This window comes from Carlito syrichta, unplaced genomic scaffold, assembly GCF_000164805.1.
Source record: "Carlito syrichta isolate Samal-C Ts95f unplaced genomic scaffold, Tarsius_syrichta-2.0.1 Scaffold314393, whole genome shotgun sequence".
In the NCBI taxonomy this organism is placed as follows: Eukaryota; Metazoa; Chordata; class Mammalia; order Primates; family Tarsiidae; genus Carlito; species Carlito syrichta.
Genome location: NW_007258489.1, coordinates 964,047 through 972,001, shown reverse-complemented (window position 1 = coordinate 972,001; position 7,955 = coordinate 964,047).

Sequence of the window (7,955 nt, the reverse complement as noted above, 5' to 3'; positions counted from 1 at the left end):
CACTCACCTCAGCCTCCCAAAGGCGCGGGATTACAGGCTGAGCCACCGAGCCCCGCTGGTTTTTGTTAACTTTTAAACTGAAATAGTTATGCAGCTTTTCTTTGCCTGGTATCTTTGAAGAGTGCCTATATTATTTTATGAAGTATCTCTTAGATTGGGTTTGTATGATATTTCTTCAAAATTTGACTAAGATTATGCATTTTGGGCATGCATATTCAGAAGTGCTGTTTGGGGATATTGATAGTTCAGTAGCAGAATTCTCACCTGAAAGAAGTGCTATTTTGTTTTTCTTAGTGCATCATATCAGACAAATTAGATGTCAATTCATTCCAATAAGTATTCTGCATTGTTCTCTTTAAGCAATTCAAATTCTAAAGTCAAAAGCAGAGAAGCAAAAAGAGGTGACAAATCTAAGTTAGGCTATTTTTAATATTTAATAGTATTAAAGAAAGAAACATTAGAGTTAAGAACCTACTATGGAAAAGTGACCCAGGTAAATATTGCAAAATCAATTTGAACCCCAGGAAAGTGGAAGTTGTCAATGAATAGAATGAATCTATGAAATAAATAGTCTGAAAATGATGGTTCTATCATCTGAATTCCTGATTTGATTGAAGTACTATTTCTGATGAAAAAGTTTATAATTTTTATATAAAATGACTGACAATCAGCAAAAATGTGCAAATATACACAGAAATAGTGACAGACCTAGGAAAAAAGAAAAAAGATCAACATGAAATCCAAATACTAGATTTATATAGTCTTTTGGTAGTTATATTAAAAAAAATAGATATCAAGAGAAAGAATTTTATTACAAAATTAAAATAATAAAAAAGCAAACATCTTTTTTAAAAAGACACATTTAATTAGTGCACTATACTACAGCAAATAAGAAACAGCTAAAGGAATAATTTGTAAGTTCAATAATAGAAAAATCCAGATGGAAAATGGTCAGAAATTAAGAGAAGAAAGATACAAAGGGGGGAAAAAGTAAGCATTATGGAATACCTAATGCAGAGGACTAGTGTACATATTATTAGGAGTCCCAGAGCAAAAGGTCCTAGAATGTGTAGAGGAAATGTTTAAGGACATGTTGGCTGAGAAATTTCCAAAATTAAAAAAAGAACTCAAACTATAATTTCAACAAACACTACAAATAAGAAACAAGATAAATTTTAAAATTACCTAGTTACATCATAATAATGCACTTCAAAGGATAATAAGAAAAAAATAAAATGTATGAAGTAAAAAGACACATTATACTCAAAGGAGCAAAAATAAATATGTCAGCAGCCTTAACAGAACGATGAAAACAAAAATACAGTCAAATGGCAAATTTTATGAGGGGTTTAAGTTTATTGTTTCCTTAAATGCATGCACACATTTTAAAAAGTTAGGAGTAAAGGTAAATTCAGTTAAGGTGTTCTAAGCTTCTAGCTTCTTTGGAAAGTTATAAAAAATAATTTTAAATATACTCCCATAAGTCAAAGATTCCAGTACTAATATCTCAGGGGCATTTCTTGCAGAATAGTATAAATATTTATATAAAATATAAAATAGGACACAAAAATAGAATCATAAAAGGAATAATAAAATAAAGGGCAAGAAGACAGAAATAAAACTACTATAATACTGAGAAATGCAATAACGTATTAGAATTAAACCCAAATCAAACAGTAATAGCAAAACATACATGGACTAGATCTGAATATAATAAAAATAAACAGTAAGAAATATATTTTTACAAGAGATGCATATTAAACAAAAAGCAAGAATAGATTGGCTAAAAAGAATGAAAAAGGAAAGTTGTAGCACAAAAACACTAGTTAAAAGAAGGTTAGCTAGCATATTTAAACTAGCACTAAACCAATTATAAAATAGTTTTAATGGCAAGATATTTTATAGAAATAAATAGAAATTTTTATAATAATAAAACGCTAATCATAACAGGAAAATTCAATAATTATAAATTTTCATGCAACCATATCTTCAAATATAGAAAGCACAATTTTAAAGGAATAAAAAAGCTGACAAATATATGAAGTAAAAGACTTTAGTACAATTTTATCATTTACCAAATTAGATGAAACCTAAGTATATAAATGATGCAATCAAAAACTTTCAAATGATTTTATAGAGAGAATTTTACAACATATTGACAAAATCCATATTAAGTTGAACTGCACATGAAATTTTCATCAAAATTGATAATATGCTGCATTAATGTCACAATAATGTCAAAGGACTAAAATTAGATGTTTATTTTGATTGGAATTAACTTAAGCTATTGATCAACATAACATAATTAAACACTCTAAACTATTTAGAAATTAGTATGTTTCTATATAAACTATGGATCAAAAAAGAAATTACAATAGATTTTTTAAATATTTTAAAATGAAGGTAATAAAATATTAACTATTAAAATGAATTAAAGACAACAAGAATAGTGCTTGAGAGTACTTTATAGCCATTAATATATGTGATAGGAAAAAAGAAAGCACAAATATCTATAATGAATATCTTAAGAAGTTATATTTAAAAATTAAAATGAATAAAATATAAAGGAAAAAGGTAAAAACATACATTTTTTGAAACAAAAATTCTGGGTAAACTAGAGAAAATGAACTAAACCAAGTATTGGCTCAATAACTAGCAAAAATTGATAAACTCCTTGAAAGTCTGATAAATAAAAAAGAAATGGCAAAATACTACCAAATAAGAAATGATAAAGAACACCATAAATTTGACAGATTTTACATATATATAATATGATAAGCTATGCTACAGATTTGATGATGTAGAAAAAATGATAAAATTCCAAGGAGGGCAAAGCTTACATAAACTGACTCACAAAAAAGTAAAAAGTAAATATTTTAACTATTAAAGAAATTGAACTTACAATTGAAAAATATTCCACAATAATAGCTTTAGACTAGATGATGGCTTTAGTGATAAGTTTTCCAAATATTTATGAAACATACAAAAAATTCCAAGTAAATAAGTAAATTAAATTTTTAGGAAATAAGTTTCAGCAATATACAAATTTCTTTTTTTTTTTTGAGTCAGAGTCTCACTCTGTCACCCAGGCTCAGGAGCTCCTTATGCCTCAACCTTCCAAGTAGCTGGAACTATAGGCATGTGCCACCATAAAGGCTATTTTTAAAAATTTGTTGTAGAGAAGAGGTCTCGCCAAGTTGTCCAGGCTGATCTTGAACCTGTGGGCTCAGGCAATCCTCTCACCTCGGCCTCCCAAAATGCTGGGATTATAGGAGTGAGCCACTGTGCCCAGCCTACAAAAATATTATATATAAATGCAAAATATTTTAATAAATAAAAACATAATCAATATATTTTATCATAAACAGAATAAAGGTATTATAAGAATATACACATAGATGTAGAACAATATTTAAGAATATACCCATAGATGTAGAACAATAGTTGAGCATTCATTTAGTAAAGTGTATCAAGGGTATTACTAAACATATAACATAAATAAGTATATCAAAATAATTAATATCTAACATAATAATAAAGCATATTAAGATAATAAATTATAAGTTATAGTAATGAATAATAAATAAAAACAAAGTATATTTTAAAAACAAAGATGATACTTAATGATGAATTATTGAGATCTTTTTTTTTTTTTTGAGTTGGAGTCTCACTCTGTCGCCCAGACTGGAGTGCAGTGGCTGCTCAGGCCACCGCAACCTCGACCTGCTGGGCTCCGGCAATCCTTCCGCCTCAGCCTTCCGAGTAGCTGGAACTACAGGCACGCACTACCATGCCCAGCTGATTTTTTGATTTATTGTAGAGATGAGGTCTCGCCAAGTTGCCCAGAAGGGTCTCGAACCACTGGGCTCAGACAATCCATTCACCTTGGTCTCCCAAAATGCTGGGATTACAGGCTGAGCCACCAAGTCCGGCCTATTGAGATCTTTCTACCTGTGATTTTGAACAACACAATTTGCCCACTATTGCTCCTTGTGTTTGAGTTCATAGCTGGCATAACACAGCCAATAAGAAAAAAGAATGTGAATTAAAAAGCAGAAATAAACTTTCACTTTTTGTGCATAGTGACTTTCTCTCAAAAAGTACAGTATGAAAGGGGAAAAAATAGAGTAACTTTACCACGCAAAAACATGACAAACACTACTCAAGTCACATGATGTAGACCAGTATCAACAGTTATAAATTATATAGCTAGTATGCACTGTTAATATAATTGATAAAAATGGCATGTATATCTGTGTGGCCTTCCTCTGAAAAATCTATAACCTTAGCTAATTATGAGGAAATTATCAGACAAATTCCAATAAAGACAGCTTACAAAATGTCTTATTCCTCAAACTCGTTGAAACCATTAAAAACAAGGAAAGTCTGAGAAAACTGTTGGAGCCCAGAGAAGTCAATGGACTCACAATTACTAAATGTAATATGGTATCTGGGATGGGATCCTAAAACAGATAAAGAATATTAGGTAAAAAACTAAAGAAATTCTAATAAACTATGAACTTACATTAATAATAATGTGTCAACATTTGTTCATTAATTGTTACAAACGTACCATACTAAAATAAGATATCAATGATTAGAGAAATGGTGTGGGGTATATAAAAACTCCTGTAATATCTTAACATTTTTCTGTACATTTTTAAGCACTATAAAATGAAAAGTTCTTATATATGATTATAATGTAAATTTTATTTGCAACTATGTGTGAAAAAGTTTTTCTTCTAAAGGTGAAGCCATTTCTTCCACAATAAATGTTATAAATCTGACTGTTCCTCATATAAAGATACAGTGTAAACAAAGTTGAAGACATAAAATTGTTCATTCCACAGTCCTCAAAGGTATGAGTTAAGCTTGGTTCATATCCATGACACATCATGAAAAAAGTCCTATTTTTCAAGAAACAGAAAAATTAACTTCCCGTTACAATTTGGACTGCTACAATTAGAATGTGCTCTCCAACTGGTAACAAAACAATTTATATCATGTTCATAAGAGTTGATTTTTTTTTTAAATGGGTTGCAGTAACAGTTTTCATGGTTCGTCCTCTGGGAGTCTATTTATAACATTATTTATGTGTCAATTTGATGGTGTTCTTTCATCATAAAGCCTACTTAATTTAAAGCTAATTGGGTCATAAAACAAAATACAGACCAAAGGGAAAAGCTTGTTATACTTAGGGGTGAAGTTATTTCTAGCAAGTGTTGGTGGAGAAAATTGTTGGCTGCAGAAAGTTCAAGCACAAATTGAAACAAGACCTTTTTGTGACATTTATAAAACATAAATGTTACATAGATGGCAGTGAAAATTTAATGAAGACATGTAGAATTGTTTCAAAGATTAACAAACTTATATTACTTTGAATAATAAAAATTATCTATAATCCTTCACTTATAAAGTGCGTTTTGCAACGTATTTTTTAAAAGTTCTTAAATTTTTTATTCTTTCTAACTTTAAATATAAAGACGAAACTTACATACTGCTATCTATCATTAAAATATAACTGCTGTAAAATAATTAACTTTTCCTACATAAAAATGTAACACATTACATTTATTAACAATTAGTTATGGAATGTGTTAGAGAAGGAAATCTCATGACCTCTTATGTTTCTGAAGTTTCTAGTTTCCTCTCTACTAGTGGAAAATTTTTGAGAAGTTAGCCATCATAAATCCAAGTTTGTTAACTGTAGTACATGTTGAGGTTTATATCCCTGACACCCAGGTTCTACTTTCTCCTTTCAAAAATACCCTGAATTTTCTGGGCTTGATGTTTGGATGGAAGAGATCATCCAGTTCCAAAGATAGAACATTTCTGACTTAAACTAATCAGCATATTTCCACATTCTTTTCTTTTTTGGGCTCAAGGTTGGACATGGTAATTAGAGCTAAACAATTGCTTCCTCCTAGCCATAGGAATGAATTTAGTGATGGGTATGAAACTGTTCTGCAGAGCAATACAACTATGTGAGACATGTGCATTTATTTGTTTTGTCTTGATCCTTCTCTGCCTTCTCTCTCTTCTTTTATAGATGTTGGTGGCCATGTTGCAAACACATACACACATACACACACACACACACACACACACACACACACACACACACACACACAGACACACACACACACAAAGATAACTATGAGATAACTGAACTCAGAAATCTGAGAAGTAGGAAAATAAGCTATATTCTTACTGACGTCCCAGACCTACGGAATTAATGATACCATTTCTAAAGCTCATCTGACTGCTACACTTCCTATTTGCATGAGCTACCAAAGCCCTTTATTATTTAAGCTAAGATGATCTGGTTGATGTCATCTATAGCACTGAGGAACTTACGTTTCTAAGAGATATATTTGTGTGTGAAATATTTGTTTACAGCATGCTCTATTCTTCACTTAACTTGTCTGTGATCAAGCTGAGTGGGCTCTCTGTCTTTGCATCTGTGTGGAAAGACTATATGGCAAGGCTACATAGATGAGAAAATAGACTTAAAATGTATCTCCCTTTTTCTATACTTTCTGGCAAATCAATATGTGAAAGAGTAAGCTTGGTAAATTGAGATCTGTCCCATGTGCCCAACTCTTCATGCATATTGATGCACACATGTAGGTTTTTAAAATTTTTATCAATTTTTAATTGACAAATGGAATTGTACATTTTTATGGGATATAAAATGTTTTTTTAACATATGTATACATTACGGATCAATTACTTAAATTTAATTAGCATATCTATCACCTCATATCCTTCTCATTTTTATGTGCTGAGAATTTTTAAAGTCTACTCTCAGCACATTTTAAGCATACTATATATGATTATTTATAGCCAACATGCTGTACAACAGACCTTATTTCTCTTAACTAAAACTTTGTACTGACATCTACCCATCTCCTCTGACCTATCTCCTGACCATCATGCTACTCTACTTTTTTTGTTTGATTTTTTCTACTTCACATATAAATAAAATCACCTATTTTTCTTTTTGTGCCTGGATTCTATCCCATAGAATAATGTCCTCCAGGTTCCTTCATGTGTTGTAAATGACAGGACCTTGCTCTTCTATAAGGCTGTATTCCATTGTGTATATATAACATATTTTCTTTATCCATTCAACTGTTTATGTGCATATAAGTTTATTCTATATCTTGGCTATTGTGAATAATGCAACAATGAACATAGGAATGCAGATATCACTTTAATATATGATGTCATCTTAGATATATATCCAGTTGTTGGATTGCTAGATCATATGATAATATTGTAGTTTCTGATTTCTAATTTTAAAAGAAATGTCATACTGTTTTCCATAATGGCTGTACTAATTTATATTCCCACTGACAGTATACAAGGATTCCCTTTTCTCCATATCCTTGCCAACTTTGGTTATCTTTTGTCCTTTTGCTCAAAGCTGTTCTAACAGGTGTGAGGTGATATCTCAGGAACATATGTTGATTTAGGTAGGAAATAGGAGACTTCCGTTTTAGACTTGGTTCCAACCCACGTTCTCAAATTCAACTTATTAGACCCTCCTCTACTTTTGGATTTATGATCATCTCCCTGTTTCATCACTAATGTTTCATCACATGATTTTTATTTGGTCATCAGTTCATTTTGTATGATTTTTCACAGTTTAAAACCTAAGGGGAAGGGAGTCAGGTACTCTTTACCATTTTACAGTTTTGTGAAATAGTTGTCGTGGAATGAATGGATGACCAACTAGATTTGTGTTTACATTATTCTAATACATCTCCTCCTCTAGGCTTGATAATGGAGAATGAATGAATAACTAAGCAGCTATTTCATGATGGTAATAGTTTATATTATTGAGTGTCACCTATTAGGCCAACACAGTACTCCACATTGTGAATATTTTATTTTTGACCTCATAAAAATACTCCAGATGTGTTCAAAAAGGGTAAAAAACATGGTCAACA